The sequence below is a fragment of the Achroia grisella genome, unplaced genomic scaffold, assembly GCF_030625045.1.
Source record: "Achroia grisella isolate CSIRO2021 unplaced genomic scaffold, CSIRO_AGI_Agris_v1 utg900, whole genome shotgun sequence".
NCBI lineage: Eukaryota > Metazoa > Arthropoda > Insecta > Lepidoptera > Pyralidae > Achroia > Achroia grisella.
In genome coordinates, this window is record NW_026713059.1 from 3,635,903 (window position 1) to 3,658,854 (window position 22,952).

At 29.8% G+C, this 22,952-nt stretch overlaps 1 protein-coding gene across 2 annotated transcripts in view; it reads left to right on the forward strand.

Moving 5' to 3' along the window:
* The window catches only part of LOC131853198 (roundabout homolog 1-like), a 57,356-nt gene that overhangs the window by 9,941 nt on the left and 24,463 nt on the right, over nt 1-22,952 (forward strand). The window contains exon 1 of one of the 2 annotated variants that reach the window (XM_059204031.1): nt 6,949-7,093. The exons of the other annotated variant lie outside the window; for it this stretch is intronic. The gene's annotated coding sequence lies outside the window, so the exon portion shown is untranslated. Of the gene's footprint in view, nt 1-6,948; nt 7,094-22,952 lie in introns of those variants that run through there. 2 annotated transcript variants of the gene reach the window in all.

Sequence of the window (22,952 nt, forward strand, 5' to 3'; positions counted from 1 at the left end):
TTAACTTACATTTCTGTAGAGTCAAATGGGAATTTATTCCGTCTTCAACAATCTAACGTAACGCCGTCTATTCTATGAATTGCGTAAATCATATATGTGTCTCATAGTATTAAATACAATGAATTTATTATATACATGTCTTTTGTTTGTATATAAATGATTATTTTTCTAAACGGTGATGGTCCCACCGTTTAGAACCGTTTTCCTTGTTTTGTTGTAGATTATTGTTTCTAGAATCTATTTTACATTATACTTATAATAGCTTGCAATTAATCTTTCGCCCAACTGCTAGACTTGAAATAATTACTACCACTTTAATTGCTTGCCCAAAACACATCAGTCGTCTGCCAAATGACCTCTCGGGCTTAACGAAGGACGCAATAAAGAGACAAAAATAAAACGGCAAGTGAAGTATCCTTCATTACACGGACATTCGGCATTAACACTACTCCGTTAATGAAGTAGGTAGTGAAACTTTGGACCCGATCCAGATATCTTGTAAACAACGAGAAATGAAAAGTGAATTTGCTTTCATATTTAATTCTTTGCTTACTTTTACTTAGCTTGTGTTAGTCGTTTGATATCATACTGATATTACAAACGCGACAGTTTGTTAGTATGGATGGATAGATGGATTTTTTATCTATAGGCAGGTACTATGTATAGTAATAGTATAATACATATATATTTACAAAAAATAACTATGTACTTGTATCAGTTATCTAGTGCCTATAACACAAGCTTTAGCTAGCTTACCTTATGTCTAGATGGCGCTGTGTGAAATGTCCTGAGATTATTATTATTGTATCATTACATAAAGGAAGTCTTTGACAATATAAGCTTAATAATGTTTAAACCTATATTTTAAATTAATTATGGTCGAATTTCAGCCACTGGGCGACCACTAGTACTAATAAATGCATATGTAATAATAACATACAAGGCGGTTGTAATTTTGCATGAGCATGCAGTACGGTCAAGCGACCCATGCATGAATATAATAACTCGGTACATGACTCTCACGTATGTGGCCTAATTCCAACACCTCGCTCCGTAGCGTACTATGAAAACTTAGCGATTTTGCACACGTTGCTATGTAAACACTGAACATTCCATGCCTTTGTCCTGAATTAACAACGTACGAGGTAAATTACATCGAAGCTCGAGTCGTAGGCTATTCGAGATTCACGAGCGCAACAGCATTGTAAAATGTTTCCTTCCGTGTAAAATTAAATATTTGCTAAGTTAAAGTTAAATCTCTTGTTTGAGATTTAAAGTATTTTGCATTATTTCGTTTCCATCCTATTAATAAAATATAGACTGTATTTCTAAAAAAAATACTTATACATTAGAAAAATGTAGTACGAGAGTAACAAGGGGTAAATTATGTTGATGAAAAAGCAATTACTATATATGTTTTCAATTGTTGTATGAAATATATATTTTAACCGGTATTATAGAATTTTCAATAATATCACATAATATTTCTAAAGAAGAGTGTATATTTATAGATATGTAAATGTAGATGATGAATATTTAGAGTAGCATGTATCATAGGAGCAACCTATTCTTTAAATATTTGATATAATTAGTTTTTTGTTCCTTTTTATTATCATTACTTAAATTTATTTCATGATTAACCGTGCAATGTAATGTTTCACAACATACTTATATAATACAATTGCTATGGAAAGTAGTTGGAACTCGATATATAGAGAACCTTACTAGCCGTTCAAATATAACATGCATCGTGTCGTTGTCCCTGAGAATATATAATATTATATGTCTGAGCATTTATATTAGTTGTTGAGTACCCATAATACAAGCTTTGCATAACTTGAGATTAAGTGGCGCTGTGTGAATTGTCTTGGTTGTTATTATTTAAATAAATTTTAAATAGTTCTATTTTAGTTAAGAAATGTATAAACACTTTAACTCCAGAGCCATAACAAATACAGGCACGTTTGCGAGTCGTGACGGTTGCAGTTTACGTTCCAGCCTGTCGGTATTAGCACAGCTTTTCACGTGAGTATATTAGACTTGCTTATTAGTATTTTCTGTAGAACGGAAAATAGGTTTGCAAGTATTTATCTGTCTGTCATTACAACATATCCGCTATAGAGTAGACAGAGATCACACCAGCGAGTTCTGGAGACTCTGTACGATATTTCTTACAATACTGAGGTAGGTCAGAATGATATCTAATCGTTATATTATTTTGAGTTCATCTGTATTTATTCTACAGATATCCTCCATCCACTATACATTTACTAATGATCTATTAGGGTTTTGTTGCTGTGTATGAAATTGTATATGTAGGTAAGCTATACTTAAAATACTTGTTACTAATTTTCATGAAAAATTTACATATAATATTAATTTTCGTTATTAACTACACAGATTAATTATAATATTAGGATATCTCAGCACACTACAGTGGTTATTCCAAATAAACCTGTTCTTATATTTAAAATATAATGTTAAGTAAATATGAACTTAGTTTGTACATATAGGAGATAATAAAACTGGCTGGCACTCGGCGGCGGCACGGTAAACAGGCAAAAGCTCTATCACGTAGAAGATTTTGTGGGCTTAACTCGGCGCTAGGGATTAGTTACTTCTCTACGTTAGTTTAACATGCAAACTTCACGATTAACGTATCTTTTTGATGAGTCGTGTTAGTATAAACTGGAGATCTCTTTTCCTGAGAAACATTAAGCTCTCATATTCATTGTAGGCACTTACACCGACATGTAAAATGAAATAATAAAAAAAAAAAATTGTATTTTAATTTGCCTTAATATATCCCTACGAGTACTAAATGTATTTGATGTTGGTATTCTAAAAAATACGATACGGCGATCGTTTACATAATATGCCTGAATTTTTAATTATATTTCATGTAGATACGATAAGTAAGATTTTTTTTTTAGTTTAGTTGTTGTTAGAGTGTAACATTGTACTAAAATAGTACAACATTATTATATAGACTTCATCAATATTTTATTAGAATAAATGTAGGTATTTCAAAGTGTATATGGACAACCCATGCCCCGTATAATCTAATCATCTCGCCACAATGAAATAATATAATGTGTTACAATATAAAACTGTCATTGACAATTGTATGGAAAGTATGCGAGTAATGTGAAGTATTATTTGCAGTATCATTCCTACTCTATTATTCAGTGTCTCTTTAAACATAGACATAATTTTATTAAAACGATGTGTCATATGAACAACAATTTGTCATTCCCGCATCTTGTATGTCGAGGATAATATGGAATTAATAAGTTTAATCTCATTACATGCACCAGACTGAGTTATAATATATGTGTACAAAAAATAGACAAAGTTTTCTATAAACGACAATTGTAATACTTTCATAGTTCGTCTCCATAAGTTCGTCTCCATAAGTGTCGTAAGTACTTACATTTATGAAAAATTATAATTTTTAATCTTATTAACACTTTACAAAGCTATTAACAATTACTTCTTGACTACTTTTGTAGTCCGACTTGAACTATATAAATATTGAATAACAAATTTTACCTGAACTGGACTGGACTCACCCTGGACAATTAATATAGCGCCATCTAGTCTCACTGTAAACAGAGCTTGTGTTATGGGTACTAAACAACTGATATAAATACTTCGATGTTTTATTGTAAATATATACATAATATACATAGAAAGCACACAGAGCGATACAAACAATCATATTTGGATACAAATGTTTGAACTGTGCGAGGAATCGAACCCGCGACTATCGGAAGGAAAGCGATGTGCTAAACCACTACACCACTGAGTGCGTCATTATAATAATATTTGAATTATATAAAAAACATTGTTCTATTTAATACTTGCTCAACATATTATACATTACTACTACTTATTTATTAAGAAGTTATAGAGTATCTTGTGTCTAATAAACAAGATATTTTTATTTTTTATATCTTAAAATTGTCATAAATTGAACATATGTCTTAAATTTCCGTCCTACCTTAGCAATTCACCATCTCTTTTTAGGAAGTACCAGTTACGTGCTATATTTAAACTAGATCAATACAGATCGCTCTCGTAGTCAGTGCACTGGCGCTGCAGACATTTTATTAATAGCATCTCCATTTATTATAAACCTATTCATACTGATACTATTTCATTTTATGACTTGATTACTGAACCATTAATCCCATTAAAATAAAGCGAATCTGTTTTCTTTACTCCTTAAAGTTGTTAAAGTCAATAGGTATATATCATCTTAATAATATCATAAACGCGAAAGTTTGCAAGTATGTTTGTTACTCTTTTACGCAAAAATTACTGAACGGATTTTGATGAAACTTTACAGTAATATAGCTTATACATCAGAATAATATATAGTCTATACATTTTACGCGGGTGAAACCGCGGGCACAACTACATAGTATTATAATAAAAATATATTGGGTTGTGTCTGCAATATTTCGTTAGTATCCGTTCCGCCATTTAATCGTGCAAAGATAACAAATAGACAGACAATGGATGTTGTTCTCTATAAAATACAAGGATACGTATATTTTCGTATAGAACCAAAATAATAATGCCGCTACTATTGACCTGAAATCAAGTCTGTAAAATTCTGATAATAATTTATATTGTTAACCGGATCTTATCACAAAAAATATAATATAAAAAAATTTACGTTCATAAGCTAAGGCTAAAATGACATGAATAAATGCTTTTTCAATATGAATTTGAATAATTTTGTGGCAAATAAAGGCCCCACGATATTTAAACTAGGTTGCATTGGCCGTGGTGATGAGCTAACTAGTAATAGCGATTTAAATATGGTGCCAGCAGTTTTTTCTGCTACATTCACTAGATTGTTCAACGAAAGATCGCAACACACAGCACTTAGGAATCCGTACACTTATTGACTACTGCTACTGAACTTTGTTTTGACTTATCACTGGATTCCCCGCAGATGATAATTTTAAACCAGCCTCTCATTAGAATTGTTATATTTTTAATTTGAATATAAATATTGTGTATTAAACATGAAACTTTAAAACTAATCATTTTGATAATAAATTTCAACAGAACATTTAGTAGAGATGTTATTTGAATTAAATAAAACAAATAAAAACTTCTAACAATTCTCAAAGAAGAATATTGAAATCTAAAAGTCATCATTAATATCGGCCTGTCGCATAATTTTTACTATACATCGTATGAGTCGTGAGAAAAAGCTTTTGTCCTTTTTTAATGGTTCAATCTAAACGATTTTCTGTAGTCGGTTCTATAATAAGTAGCTTATTTTTTGATATAAGAATGTCTGTATATCTAGTAGGTACATCATACAGTTACCATTCAGACAAATATGATTTAAATTCTAGAATAGACAGCAGTAGTTAAATGGAAAATGTAACATTAACGTGTATTTAATTCTAACTTTACAGAATCGTCTCATAAATTCTTGTACATATTTTAAAAGTACAAAGTATTCATACAAAAGACATATAAATGTACAGAAATAAAAACTATAATACTGTGTTACTTTCTCTGTGTAGGCTCTTTTTTAATCGAATCGTAATCAGGTCTAATTTAATAATAATTCTATAAAAAACACCACCACATCCGATTACCATTCGATTTCAAATAAATATATAAATATCTGTAAGATAACTTTGTAATTTTTCAATATCATTACGATAAAAATATACTAAATATTATTAATGAAATAAATTAAAGGGCCTGTAATACTGGATTCTAAATGAACTTTTAATATAAAGTTCCATCAATTTTGCAAAGAAGATTAGGAAGATTCAATTTATATCAGATTATAAACTCAAAAGGCAGAAGGAAAGAAATTTGCCAGATTTCACAGTTCAAAGATAAATAAAGTTTTGAACGTAAAGTTTCTGTACCTCAGTACCGATCTTTGGAAGTTGAAATAAGACACTTCTTAATTATATCGCTTCTATAATCAGCATTCAAGCTCGCATAGATAATTATACTTATCTAAATTTGTATTTATATTCTTTATAGATAGATTGTTGGCTTAGTTTATTTAACTTTGTGTGTGCATGTTAAATTTCTAACAGATTTTGTGATGATAAAAACATTAAACTGATTAATTCGAAAGGTAACAATAGGTTTACTTCCATGCTATATTAGATTTAAATACACTAAGAAACTCAAGAGTTGCATTACCAACATGTCGATGATTAACAATGGAACTGATTATACCATCAATTATAGAAATTGTAAATGTACTATATAATTAAATTTGTGTAGAATAGTACTACTTCTACAGGTTTGTATTGCAAACTGACCTAGCGATTACAATAATTGTTTTATGAATCTCTTTCAATAAATGTTTCAAATTTAGGCAATTGTATATAGATTCCTATTTTTAGGCATCTTTCTAAATGTAGATAACTTTGATACTTACGTAACATTAGATACCTACTTTATATACGATTATGATAGAGAAAACATTATTATATTTTAAGCATTGTAATTTTACTTTTTTAATAGTAATTTCGCATTTAAACTGATGCCATACAGGTACAATATGGTGGTCTTTCCACCAAGGTAGAGATTTTGTATTACTCTTATACATTTTTATTTATAGCTTTATACCTTAAATATTGACTTAATCTATTCACATTTTAACACAGCCTAAATTTGAGGATTCGATCAAAAGCATCAAATAATTTACAACTTTAATTCATACTGTTCATTGGATCATCAAGCGCTTTTATCAGCTACGGAAACATTTGCTTAATTTGATGGACACAATTACACCTTGACAGCTTAATCGAATATTTCCTTATGATATCTGTGGTTGGTCATTTTGGACAAACGTTGGCGAGGGTTGGTTTACCCCCGCTTTTCCGCGTACGCCTGGCCCATCCCTCGTCTAGACTGCGAACCAGACTACGTTAGTTGGCTCCCATATTTTGCGTGGGAAGGACGTGCTTCCATGCGCAGTGTTCGGCGCGAAATTCAAACTCGCACATGTGATTCTGATTTGTATTTGGATTTATTGTGTTTTGTGACTGTTTATTGTAGGAATTTTACTAATTATGGAAGTAGTTTTTGTAATGTGAGTATGATTAATTTTGTTATTGTTGTGTATGAAATATGTAATACTTGTATTGTGTATCAAATGTAGTAAACATATAAAAAAATAATCGTTAGTTACGTATAACATAAAAAGTATAGCTATATATTTTTCAATTGTATTTGGACATATTTTTTTAAATTATAGCATGTTTATTCAAGTCAACAAATCTTATTAATGTTTCTAAGTCAAGTGAACTAAAATACTTAATATGTCAACATACTATGAATGGAATAGGATTACCGGACCCCATAATAGAGCACATTTGCTTAAGTGCTAGTGCATTGTAAAAAAACGCGTAAAAGGATATCAAAACGTACTTAAGAAAGTATTCGTATACGTAGACATTTTGCGAGGCTCTCAAGAGCTAGGGGATAAAAAAACCCGACTTCCGGACGACTGTTACACCACTTACCGTCGCCGTACAGTCGCGATAAAATAACGAAACAGTAGAATCGAGAGGATAAACGGCAGATAAAATAGTGATACAGCTCGGACGTTCAATATTCTCAAGTTAGTAGTAAGTTCTATTTTACATTTGTACATTATTAGCAAGGTTCATTGCTAATAATGTATAGATGTAAAATACACAGTTTGCCTTCTCTGTGAACAACAGTTACCAACGTTCATACAAAACAAATAGATGATTTCTATAAGAATTCAATTTTGATTATTCTGTTTCATATTTATGTTTTTGTTTTTAAATTAGTTTCTTTTATCTTTATTTATCTCCTGACTTAATCACGTACGGATTATATATCTGTTAATTTACAAAATTTCCTTTAGTATTATTTTATTATTGTGGTATAGCAATGTGCACTAAAGATAATTTATTTTTTTAAGTAATGATCCAGACCTTATTCATTATTACTATATATTCTATATTTAATGTTTAAATTGTTTAGTAATTATTACAATAATTGTATGTAATGCCCACAATGCGATATTATTAGTACCATATATCGACATAATTTTCCGCTATACAAAAATTAGTTAACATAATAATATATTGAACGTACTAATATTTTCTTTATCTAATTACACATTAATGAATATAAATTTAATTTAATTAATTAACAGTAATAATCAAAATAATATAAATGCTAATTGGTATCTTATATTTGAGATTATGTTAACTCAAAATAATTAAACGCCTAAGTACTATTTTTAGAATATAAACTTACTCATAATATTGTTGAAAGAATAAAATTTCTATGTGCAGTTCTGGAGCAGGTTTACTGTAAAACTATATGAGATATATTAGAAATACCATCAAAATATCTCAGAATATCAAAAACTAAATATGAATAGTTGAATAAAAATAAATAGTCTGAGTATTTTATGTAATATATGTATTATAAAGTTCAAGAATACTTTTAAAGTAACTCTATTAGTATTTTACATATTGCTAAACCAATAAACCGCTTCGTTTGTGCCGATGCATCACAAATCTTCCTTTAATTGCCTGAGAAAAAAGCCGGAAACATGCGGTCGTTACAAATAGATACATTAGTATTTTCTATCGCGATATCTGATACTAAGCATTTTAGTTAACTTTAACGTTACCATGAAAAATACATATTATATTTCATAAAATTCTAAGAAGTAATTTATTTTTCTATTACTTTGTATTTTTAGTACTATATATAGTCGTAATATGTAGATTCTGTAGTTGATTTTAGATTTTTATTATTACATTGCATAATAAGTGAAATGATAAATAATTTCCATTTAATACATAAAGAAAATTTTTGTAGTGATGATTTTTATTTTATAATTCTATAAATAACATTTTATGATAACACTATTTCTTTTTAAGTTTTAATGTACATAAATTCCTATTTATCTAAAAAATAGAAAACAACTTGCTTTAGCACGCACTTTACATTCATAGGTTTAAAGAAACGCATCTCATGTTACTCATATGAACAAAATGTATTCTATTTTGAGAGGTACGGTCGCATATATTTCCCTTTGACTGGTGTGAGATATGTACTTGTTTAGATTTACCGAATACTTTTATGGTAATTCCTCCATTACTTATTATTATACCGAAATATTATTCAGAATTTAAGGTGAGAAGAAAAGTAAATCAAAATCCTCTCTCTTTCGTCAGATACCTGTAACTAAATGATGTATTATTATAATACATGAACTGTTTGAAATTGATTTTAACGCACAGATAAATTGTATTTTTGATTAAAATGCTAGATGTATTATATATGTTTAATGCAAGTCATGATGTCAAAAAATATTTTAGGTCTATTTCTATTCAGATGAAAGATTTATCAACATTCACTTACAACTGAATAATGTAAGTATATAATGCTTTAAATCCTGTCACACTAGTGTCAAAGGTCATCGGTTACCAAACGGATGCATCCCATTTCATACTGAGTACAAATAGATGTACATCTATTTGTGTGTTCTTGTTTAACATACAATATAGAAATATGCACATATTTATAACAGATGACTGCCACGACCCACTTAAAACACCGAGTACTTATACTGAAGATCCTTTCTGTTTGCAAAATGTCGGAAACTAAAAAAGTTATACGTCCCGTTACTTTTTATACATATTTATATACCACATATGTTGTTGCAAATGTTTTCATGCATTATTCATAATTATTCGTTTAAACAATCATAAAATTAACATTTTGGGTTTTTAAATTTTACAATTATATTATAATTTCGCTAAGTATTTAATACTTTCATTGCTGGAATTTGAATGTCTATTTTCTGGAATATAACTCAAAGTTAAGTTAGTCTATTGCACTTCTATATATATTTTTATGTACTATTAACATTATTTATGTAATATTATAAAATAACTATTACTCTAGAAACTATCTAAAACTTTATTTTGTTACCGTTGCCTCGTTACCATTATATCTACTCTGAGTCTATTTTCCCAGATTTATTTGTGGCCGACTATAATTTAACATCTAATTACATCTAAAACAACAGTCTTTAACCAAAAAAGTAACTATCTATAATACAAATATACAAATTGGTACAGAAACCAAGACAACATACCTCTAGTTCTAAATAGAAATGGTAAATAAATCAACCTAAAAAAATATCATAGCATAGAAATAACATAATTTTCATTCTTTTATTTAAACTTAAAACTATAAAATCGAATCGTTATCGAGTAGTGTTATCTAATACTTCGAATTTAAGTACTTTCAGGCTATATTGGGGGTAATCGAAATTATATTCGAGTTAAGGACAAAATAGATGAATGGGTTGGATTTTCTAGAATATCGAATCAGAAAGGTCGAGTAATTATTCCACCACTTCACTATCAGTCGCGCCCTCTTCTTTAAAAGCCTATTCTTGTTCCCAGATAAAGCAAAGATATCTTGTGACCTCGGTATTTCTTTCGTTAACAGGATAAGAGAAACAATGAATTTTAATTTTGTTTCCCAACGGAGCGACAGCCGTCTGGTTCATAAATAAGTCCCTTATCGTATAGGTAATTGGTAATGTGGGCGATCGCTTCCAAAAAGTAACGGACAGCTTGTATCTATTTGGAGGCTATAAATTAAATAACACAGTCTTAACTCAATAGATGGTTTCTCGACAAAGTGTTACAAATTACCCGCAAATCACCCTTTATCACAATTAAAACATTCCAAGTGATAGTTACTCACTAATTGATCTACTGAATGTTAAGTTTAGAATCGGAATTAGTACTTGTACTTGCGAATGAAATTTACTAACTTTTATAATTTTTATAAAAAGTTAATAATATATTTTTTTACTTTATATAATGGGTGAAAGATTTCAATACATATTTTGGATTTCAAAAGGCCCTATAAGTAGGTATATCAAAACCTCTATACTAGATACGCATACTATACAAAATTCGTTTTTACCTGTAATATAAAACGAAGTAATGTTATAAAGTTGTTAGATATATAATACAAGGACTTATCACAAGAACAAATATTAGTAAAACGCTACTTCAGAAGTCCTGTGTAACTAAGATAATGCTGGTTTACAAATTTTATAAACTTTAACAACCGCCATAAACTTGTTGGTAGGTACGTTTACAAAAAATAACTAATATTACAACTTACGTAATCCTGTGCTAATTAATTTATAGATAATGAAAATTAATTACATAGTTAGATAACTACATATATTTTTATTCAGCAGTATAACCATGATATAAAGGTATTATATATGTGGTATTATATAAAGTAGGAGACTATAAATCCATTTCTTATTAAAAATAAATTTTAAAATTCGTGATTCCAAACAAAGGAGTCCAATCAGTTGTTGAAAACATAATCACTCGTAAAATACAGTAACACTAATATTTTTCAATAGAAACTTCTAATTTTAAAAATATTGAATACAAACATTCATTGTAAGTTTTGACATCTGATATATATTTAATTTTTATTACTTAAATCACAAAAAGACTCGATTTAATAACATTTAACGTGTTCCGTAAAAAACGCTGCTCGTCAAACCCTTGAGTGACAGCGGGACCTAAATCCGCCATCAAGTCTATCAAAATCGAATAAAGTACAATTTTCCCCCATTACCGCCCTTCACTTCTTCCGTCATTTTACGTATCGCTTCCGAGCCCTAAAGAGGGTAAGATGTAAAGATGAAAATAATAAATCCGTATCGAATATGCACGGCCTGAACGGATGAAAAAAATCTTTACGCGAAATATGATATTCCGTGAAATCATACGGTGGTTCAGTGTGATCCATCACCAATTAAATGCTGGGTTGTTGGAGATACATTATCAGCGGTATGGCGAATGATCTCTGATTGATGACGTTATGAAACTATAGTATGATTATTCCCGCTCGATTGACTCTCAGTCTCACACACATACCCGGCTGTCAGGGTGTGACCGATGACTAATCAGCAGTAGCTAGTATTTAATTCGAAACATCACCCCAACAATTGAATTCACCGCAAACAACCATTTGCAACACCTTAATATTATTATTACCAACATATAAACTTAATTACATTCTTGAACTTGCAATAATTTCCTGCACTGGGGGGCCCTTGATAAAACTCGTGCAATAAATTTACACGGGGATAATAACCTTCATTGAGCAACAAAACAATGTGCACCTGATATTAATAATGTTTTAGAATTCACCAGTTTAATCACGGCTTCGGGCTTAATTATTCCATCCGTTGGATAATTAATTAAACAAAAGACTCCATGCAGCTAGGTAAGTATTCAAGCTGACTTCCATTGTTATTGGGATAACAGTGAAAAATCCGGGATGCTTCCGGCTGCGTTCCTGCTTCCTCATTGTTCGAGCTTCTGCCTCATTCCAATTTACGCAGCTCTTTTATCGCGTGACTGATGCATTTATCATTTGCGTTTGAGAAATTTCTTTGGCCCTTATAAATTGTTTATTGAACTGGCGTCGCTAATCGGCCCCGGATCGAGTCAGCCGATGTCTTTTTGATTTGGACCCAAACGACAGATTTGTAGGCATTTAGCGTGAGGTTGTGGGGTCGAGACGACCGTTCCCATGCCGTTGGGGTGTTACGCTATTTTAGTGCGTCGTCGTACCATAATTTATGGTATGCATTGCACACACGCAGGCCTGCTTTTAGGGAGATGGTCTGGAATAACGATTTTCGTGAGTATATGTCGCTTTAAATATGATAAGTGGCTGCTAACAGAATTTATCTATCTGCGGAAATGAATGTAAACGTGTTTTTTTTTAATATTGTAACCATTTACTAGAATTAGCAGCAGTAATATAAATTTATGTAAATAATGAACGTCTCTAGATTTATAATTACAAACACAAAATTCTAAAGTTTAACGAGTGAAAATATCTAACCATAGAAACAAAGTACTATAAATTTTATTACTGAAGTGGTCTCCACAGCGGCACGTCAAATATTTAAAGACTTAACAGGGCCATTAATAGGTAAAATGTTGTACCAATTTGTGTTCAAATTGTTTGTCAAGTAAGTCCATTCCAAAAATTGTTTCCAGATTTAGCGAGAAAGGGGTTCATTGTGGTGATTCGACATTCATGTTACGATCAAGACTAAGCCGGTTTATAGAAAGTTTTAGAAGTGGCATTATTGTTACCTATGATTATTTAGTATATATTATAAGGCAAAATATGTCGGTTTGTAGGTAAAGAATATTTCTTTACATTAAGAAATATATAAGTACTTTAATTTTTAGTAAAATATAATAATATGCACTCCTCTCACTGCATCTAAGTTGAATACTCAATGGACAAATAAACATTACATAAAATTATTGTGCAATCTCAAAATATGATACAAATTATACAAACTTATATAATAAACATATTTGTATTAGGTTAAAGCTTTCATCGTTTCATCACATGATAACGTTTTATGTGTCTTTGTCATTTGCATTATTATCTTTTATGGGTATAATATTTAAAGTTGGAACAAATCAGGATATACTCATATTATTGCAAAATTCAATATATTTTATGGGATCGTGCAATGTCACGGAAAAAGCAATGAGGTGTAAACATCGCGCAGCTGCCAGCATTATGTTCAATAATGACTTTGTTTGTTGCATTTTGAGCACGGCAATGCATTGGTTTTAGCAAAATATATTTATGACTTTGCTAACGTATCAATCATTTGAACAGTTAGGTAGCTAATATAGTGTATTCATATTCTTGTAATTGGCTTCTGTATTACCACAGATAATATAATATGTATTACTAAATTTCAGTACGTTTGATATCTCTGTGCAGTAATGTAGAAACGATTTGTGATCATTGTCACATACTACATATATATCACTACTGCATTTTATCGAAAAGATGCTCAAAAAGACGGCTAAGAAAACCTAGAATTGTACAATAGTTCTAGAAAAGAAAAAATTATATTAAATGTAATGAAAATGAAACTAATACCACTCTCAAACATATATAGAGAAAATAATGTATTTATAGTCTATTTATATTTAGTAGTTATTATATTCTATCCCACTCATACACATTTTATATTATTATTTGTAAATTTTAAACAAATACTACATAAACTATATATCCTCTTTGTAATTTAAAGTATTAATTTTCTTGGAACCTTTATCTATCTGTACTAATAATATAAAAATATAAGATTTGATTTATTGTATATTTTTAATATATAAATTCAACAAATACATCTAGTAATTGTTATAATTTATAATTTATATATTAAAAATATATACTTCTAACAATTATTCACTGTACACTTACTATATTATTTGCGTATAGCAGCCTACATAGCACGCGGATAGTTTTCTTATAATTTTAATGCATCATGGCTCTGTATGCTCTGTAACAGTAAAAAAAATCGTTACTTTATTCAAAAATAATAGGTACAGTATTTAAAAATGCCATTTCTACAGAGAGTTAAATCTATGGTCATCCCTCCGGGAATAGCACAGTAAGTTGAGTATATAAATTAGTTGCCAGGGCGCTAATCGCTCTGACAGGCCGCGATGAAACTTTAGAGTCCATCAGTGGCTGTCTAAAAACTCCATATACACCCAAAATAGATACACAATAACGGGAGTTATTTATTTTGTTATCCCTTTAGCAAATCCCTAGAGCTCGTTATTTCGAACGACCATTGCACTCGCAATTGTTTGTTCAAGGATTTCGTTGTTTCTTCTTCGAGTACTAAATCTACGAGTTTCAATGCACTCGTTGTTAATTGGCAATAGACTTTTTTACTATCTTATTTCTTATTGATTTTACTCCGACACAAAAGATGTGGAGATATACATCTTCAAGTACGAGAGTTTTAAAGCCCTTTAAAAGTATTTATGCGCTTTATTTCAGATTGTTTTAGAGATTTGAAAATAATCGATACAACTGTGTTTAAATTACACGTCTATGTATAATTTTACAATTAATATAATATATTGTTGTTTTAGAGATAGCCTGCAAAAATATAACTTTAGTTAGATATTCTTTCTTCTAGTACTTTCAACAGTTTTGTTATATTTAGATGTTATTTTGAATCATAACATAACCTTTTATAAATATAATAATACATACAACAATATTATTACAGTATAATTTCATACAATATTAACATGGAAATAAATGGAATGAGGTCTGTTCATAAATAAAAAAATAGATAACAATAATATCCAACTCTTCGATGGTCTAGCACTTTAGCACATCGCTATATGTAAGTACATCTATATATTTTGAAGAGTTGCGGTTTCGATTCGTTTTCATTTATGAATATTAAACAAACATTCTATGTATAATTTATGAGTATTTAATAAAATGTATTTAAGTATTTACATCATTTATTGTCATAATATTCATATTTTTTATATTAATCTATTTAAATGATGCTTTTTCCAATTATTGTATTATGATTACCTGCCTCTTATTAATCATAATCATCTTAAATTATAATATTTCATAAAAAGTTTAACAAAGGAAAAAAAAGTTTAAATTAACTAATATGTATTAAAATCAAAACGAAAAGTTAGCTTGAAATTCACAGGAATTATGATGTCCCATTGTCCCAGATTCACACGGTCCATAGAAAAATGGCGACCGAACACAATAGATACAATTACAGTATTCGCCGTTCGCCACAGTAATGAGCGTGCCAATGAGATAGCAATAAAATTCCTCACAATACCCACCATAATTAGAATTAACTGTCTCGCACCGCCCACATCCGATAGCCATCTCTATTTTGATATTAGCCAGGACAATTTTGCCACCACCTTTGTGAAAGTTCCTGCCTCAAGAGCCCCCCGGGATGTAATGATCTTAATGGTGACATATTGTCTTTTCATTGGCCATATTCTTTCTCTCATCCTTTATGAAATCAGTAACATTAAGACGTTTAAATTATGAATGATCTTTCAACGTTTATTAGTTTTATAAAGCAAAACATTAAACAAAGTCTTACAAAAATAGTGAATAAGCGTATATAGTGAAAACGATAGGTCTTTGTTTTTAAAGCCAGCTGTTAATAAAATCGAACAGAATTCTTTTATACTAAAACTTTCTCAAGGGTCAATAAGTTTTTGTTGGACCAATTAAGGCGATACAGTTTCCGCTTAGGGTGTTTGTTAGAAATTCACGGATCGACACTTAGACGTCCCTTCATTTGGAGGATTTAGTTGAAATTAAGTGAAGAATGAGCGAACAGTGCGTCTATTGTATGGGGTTTTTAATAACAATGGACCATTGTATGTCCTTAGGACCTAGCTGTTGTATATTCTCATTGTATACAAAATTTGGAATCATAACATTCCATGGTACAGTTCATGAGAAATGTTTGTTTTGAACTGTTAAGTGAAAGTGGTTAAATAATTTATTAATGTTTTGGTTAAGTTATGCAGTTAACTGAGGTTTCGTTAAAGTATTTAGTAGCTAATTTTATTACGACAGAGCCACATAAACTGAGAGTCTGTACTATCGTTATTTATTTATTGAGAAGATTTCGTAATCATGAGACTTATTTAGATTCATGCCACCCATTTCGAAGCGTTTAATTTATTAACATATATTTAAATTGTAAGTAGGTAAACTGTGTAAAACAAAAGATTCAAATGTTAGTAATTAGTTATACCATAACTATGTATATTAATATCGATTTGATGGCAGTAATAAATAACGTATTGATATCTCTAAAACTGAATTAAATAAACATATGCAGTGAATTTAGTTCGTGTTTTACAGATTAGTATTACCACAGATAACATAATATTGTAATACTATGTAATATATTCTAATCTGTGGTAATACATTAATTTAGATTGGGACGTTCTAATATTAGCACAAAAAATATACTGAATCTTAAAAAATATATACATACACATATGTATATAGCCAATCAGAATTTCTTGCTTTTGTACAATTTACTTGTTCATTATAAAAACATGTAACTTGTGTTCTAAATTTAGATATCAAATAAAAATATATTTGATTTCTAAATTTATTTCTTATTCATGTAGGTCTATTACACGCTCTTAAAATATGTCTAATCTACCGACAGTTTGGAGTGCTTTGAAGCTTAGAAGAACTGACAAGAAACTCAAAAGCAGAGCATAAGCTCATCACACAAAATAAATCTGTATTTTTGTAAACATGTACAAATATTATACATTAAAATTTTGTTAATTTTAATTAATTCTTGCAATTTTGTCAAAATGGAATAGTCTAATCAGCGCAAGATATAATATATATATTTCATTATATTACTATGGAAATTTACGAAATAAAATATTACTTTGTATTTGTATACATAGTTATGATTGTATTAGATTTTAATCTAGATATTTCAGTGATGTCTTCATCGATACTTTACAAATTTACCTGTTTAATTATTTAGACAAGTTAGTTATTATTACTATATATAAAATAAAGTTAAAAGTGTTTTATGTAACTAGTGTAATTTATATACGATATATTCCATCTACCCGCTGCTCTTCAGTCTACCCGTGATCATGGTGGTTGAAACACTACCGAAATATCGGGAACTCAGTAAATAAATATAAAACGTGGTAAGATCCCGTGATTTTTACTAATTATACGTATAAATAATGACCGCGTCAAGTTTAAAACAGTATATAAAGTTAAAAGTGTTTTATGTAACTAGTGTAATTTATATACGATATATTTCTACTTGATAGATTTGATCCAACGGACATTTTTATAGCATACCTTTGTCGGATGTCCATCGTAATTCAGCTTATGCTAATTAGCTTAATAAATATCGGTTTTTATATAAACCATTATCGGAAACGCTACGCTGAGGTACAGCTATCAATCAAACCTTTTGAAATTCAATCTGTACTTTTAGACCCTTCAATTAAGCATAATTTAAGATAAGCCTTTAATTTTTACGTCTCGGGTGGGCTCAACGAAAGTGTAAGCTAGTCATTAGCCAGTTTTTACTCCAGTTTTATACCTTTTGTCTTAAAGCACATCATATTTCTTAATATAATACATAATACATGAGATACCGAACCCTTCAATTATGAGTAATAAATCTCATGTTAGAACAATAACCGAAGCATACATTGTTTTAAATTTTTTGGGCATTTATATTTTGTATTGCTAATATAAGTACCTACATATATTATATACTTTTCTGCTATTATTTTAGAAATCCTAATATATGCCATTATTACCTTAAATTATTTCAGGTTAATTTGAGATAAAAATTAGATTCGGTTCTGGAGTGGCACTTCGCTGACCCGAAAACACTCGGCCCTCATTGAACAACGTTATCAACGAAAATAAATGACCAATTAAATAATCTAATTCATTTTAGTCGGGTCCCGGTCCTCTACGGGGTGGAAGCATAAATCAACATGCCGTCGAGTGGCGATAAACATTTTCTGACTTCCAACCCAGGTGATAAAAAAGTGTCCTCTTTTTTTGACACTGCACCCGCCGTAGCCCTTAAAAGGGTGACATTTTTTAACTAACAGCTCCTTAATTGTTATTATGACCACCCTTACGCGTCTCTGTTTACAAAAAATGGCCTAAATAAATGAGCCGCCCCAATGCAAAAAAAATCCTGTAGGTAGCCCCTGTAATTGTTTATAATGCGCATTTGATAAAACGAAATTCTTTTCTATCTTTCAACACTTGACGTCGAGTCACTTGTATAAATATTTTAATGACATGCCTAAACATTAAGTGTTGGCTAATGGGGTGAGCAAATAATGGCCAGATGTACTCTTAGGTATGTATTAGAGTAGTACAATGCAACTTCATGCGGATAAGAGCGTCAATATTTTGATAGCGCGCGTGGTGCGATGGTAGAAACATGTGGTCAAACATTGTGCAACACCGTGGCTGTTTAATCGCTGTGGTGCGATAACGGCGTGCTTAGGCAAAACAAATGTAGCCGCTCTTTGGCTAATACCATACGTCACGGGAACAGACGGCCAAAAATAGTCGGTCGGGATGAATCAACCGCTAACTCGAGAAATTCCAACACATCAAAGCAACTTCGCGGAACACGCTTTTTTTCTCGTGTTCCTACTCATAAAGTTGATTGCATTTTCATGATTTGATAAATTGTAGTATTCAATGTCAACAGAGCTCTTTCATAATGATACATTTATTGCAGTTTTTATTTTACTTTAGAAATCGTTACGTCCTAGTGGTTTTCTTTGAATTAGATCCCAAAGGTCGTCAGTCCAAATTTGGCTATTAATCGAACAGGGTCGTTTCCTACCTCGTTGAACTCAAATGAAATGTGGGCATGTCAAATGTTGCATTCACCACAAGCGACGTTAGCAGTTGACAATGCCTCTGACTACCTCATCTGTAATGACAGTCATGTCTATTATTCTTTTTTTAACGAGAGATCCTAAATCGTTTATAATGTATTATAATAATAGCAATAAATACAAAATCAAAACCGAATAATTGATAGCTTTTAATAGAATACAAAACGCCGCGCCGTTGGTACCTTTTTTAAAGTCCAATTTGAATATTGAAGGGAAGTTTAATGATGTGGAAAATTTGACACTTCGCTCTCGGCGAGCACAGTCAAATTATTCGGCATTATTGGCGCGGTCATTTACACGCCAGATGCTCAATCGGTTCTCAAAAGTGATGCGTATATATATATTTTTCGTAAATGAATCACGCAAACATGCTAATAACATGAATTGAACACGCATTCACTTATCACATATTTGTTGTCTGGTTCACAATTTCTAATCTTTACCTGCCTACATATGTTTGTAATATTTTCGTAAATGTCCTACTTTGGTAGTACCTAATGTAAAGTACATTATTCTTCTATTTTGTTTGTACAAACTAAAACAAATAGTTTAGAGTTTGAGATGTAGATTGATATAAGAATTAATAGATATTTTACAATATTTTATGTAGCTATAATAAATAAGCTATAATCTGTCGGGTTGTTATACAATCATTAGAGTAACGTTTAGTAAATATTTTTAGATGATTTATTGTCAAATTATAAGGTTAAATTTCTTGTTTTAGCTATATTCGTACTAATACTTACTTTATTTTAGTTGACGAATATATTATATTTATAGTACCTAGTTGAACGTTGCTTTACCATGTAAAAATAGAGATATATTAACCTATGATTGATAGACCTAGGATACCTGAGTTATCATTTCAGTCCATTTTTGGATGTAAAAAATGATTATTTTATGTACATTTTATTATATATGTACATTTTATTTGCTCATTTTTTTTTCTCGTTTGTTGTTTATATTGTATTTTTGTTACATTGCACTGAATAAAATATTTTTCTTTCTTTCTTTCTTTTCTTTCCTATGACGTATTCTCAGACCTACCAAATATATACCAAACATTTAATAAAAATCGGTCTAGCCGTTGCGGCTGTTTAATAACCAATGACATAATCTGTGACACGATATTTTTCATTTACTAGATAATCGACAAAATTATGGCTTCAAATATGTTTAGGCACTGTACTAAAGCTATATACAATATAATATAGTATACCGTATACCGTATACAGTTACTGACCTGTAAGAGTAATAAAATTAAAATTTCTTTTTCCATAAATGTTTAAAGAATTTTTAACAAAAGCTCTTGTATGCTTAAAAAGCACGTTTTGCATAATGAAATTAAAATATTTTTGTTCCCAGATGTAACAAGAAAGAGTAACTCTTTGAGACAATGGGTATTAAATCTTTCGACATAATATGTTTTTCAATTATTTTACTAAAGTCAAAACATTGCAGTAAGTAAATATCATAAGTAGTACAAAAGGCAGATTTTATCATCATCATTATTAGAAATAAGGAAATTTATTAATTTATGTAGTTTATTACAGTATTACTTAATATTTAATACTTCTAGTATTATCTTATTAATATTATAAATGTAAATTTTGTGTTTGTTACTTTATCATGCTCGGATTCGAATGAAATTTGATATAGATATTGATCGTTGAACACATAGTATACTTTCTAAGGTACTATAGCTCCCGTGCAGCATCGTGGGAAGAAAATATATTACTAATACTAGTAACGTAACAAAATTTACTAATGTCAACTCATAAGAATGGTGATAATGTGTCATTATTTTTTTGGTAGAAATTATAATATAAGACCATAATTAGCTATTAGAATTCTAGGAAACCGAAAAATGTTTCGATGATAATGCAATAGGCTTATTGTATTTTGTTTACAAGGATCAACAAATTATTACTTCCGCAACGATAATCCAACGAGAGGTTATCATTGCTATGCCTTTTATGAATCAAGAGACTTATCATGCTCTAACAAAGCTGTTCCTTGTTACCATTGTAATTGGTGACACATATATAATATTAGTTACAATGGCATTTTGTAATAATGGTATGAATACAATACAGATACAAATAGAAGGTAGATATCACTATCTTAATTAGATCATCGGGGTCAAACCGTAGCACAACAAATTTTAAAGAATCGTACTTAATTTAATTAAACTTCTTTATTTTAAAATAAAGTGTTCTTGCTAGTTTATTAAACTTTTGCATTTTCCATCCTGTAAGTAGAATCTTCATGATTATGTTAATTAATGTCTACAATACTTATGAATATGCAATCAAGACAAACAGATTGAGTCAACCGACATATAAAAATAATTTTAGTGTAGCAATATTTTCATCTAGGATAATTTAACTAAAAATGTATGTGTGTATGTAGATAATAAATTCTGGATAACTAGATATTTTGGTACTTACATTGTTTCTATGTAGGTATTTTTAAATAAGTAATTAATTATATTTATTATTATTATTATCTCAAATCAATTTATTCAATGTATTCTTATCTTTCCTATAGTAATAAAGTTTCGTATACTTCTGTTTTGTTTTTATATTGTTTATAAAATCGTGATAAATCCCGTCCCAAAAATTTATTACCCTATTTTAATGTAACCTGTACCGGTCATTCAATACAATGTTACATTTAATAAAGACATTTTGAATATAATTTACAATATCTGTAGATGGTAAATTGAGTCGTAAATATTTTTTATCGCCATTGCATAACGTTGTAGACTGCGGAGGCGCTAACTTTGATCGGAGATCGTGAACGCTCAGAACGTAAAGTTTTGCTCTTTTCAACGTTTTGACATCTCTATTTGGAACTTCAAAGTTGGTGCATATATTATTTATTTTTACACTCCGTTTGGCTCCGTGGCGACGCGACTGTTATGGAATTCACATCGATCTGTTATTTTTGTATAATTTAAGCGACTTTTTAACGTTATTTGAAAAATAATATCCATATCCTTATATATTAATATCACTTGTGCCTGCTATTAGTCTACATTAGTAAACTTCATCTATTGATGACAATCAAACGCCTATAATAATTATAACATCTTAGTGACGTTATCTATTATATTTTTTTACAATTTATTTAATGTTGTCGTAAGTAGTCCAAAATAGTAATTAATATATGTATTATATAGTGAAATAATTATATATATGTCTATATTATTTCACTTAATTTAGTAGACATTTTTCAATATTGTCTTAGAAATATTTGGATAAGACATAGCTGACAGTAAAACTATCCTAGAGTTTATAGCAAAACTAAAATATACATACTCGTATTTTACATTCGCTTATATCAAGTTGTAATAAAAGGATATTGTCGAAACCTACTTTTAATAATAATATCCAAGTACCAGGTGCACGTAAGTACCAATAAAGATATCTTCTTTTTAGTTCGTACGTATTGTGTAAAATGTTGAACGAACAATTTTATTGTCACAATAAATAGTAGGTGTTAACTTTTGTTAGTTTTTTTATTTCTGGTTTAATTGTCATTATCCCTTTATAATCTGTCGGA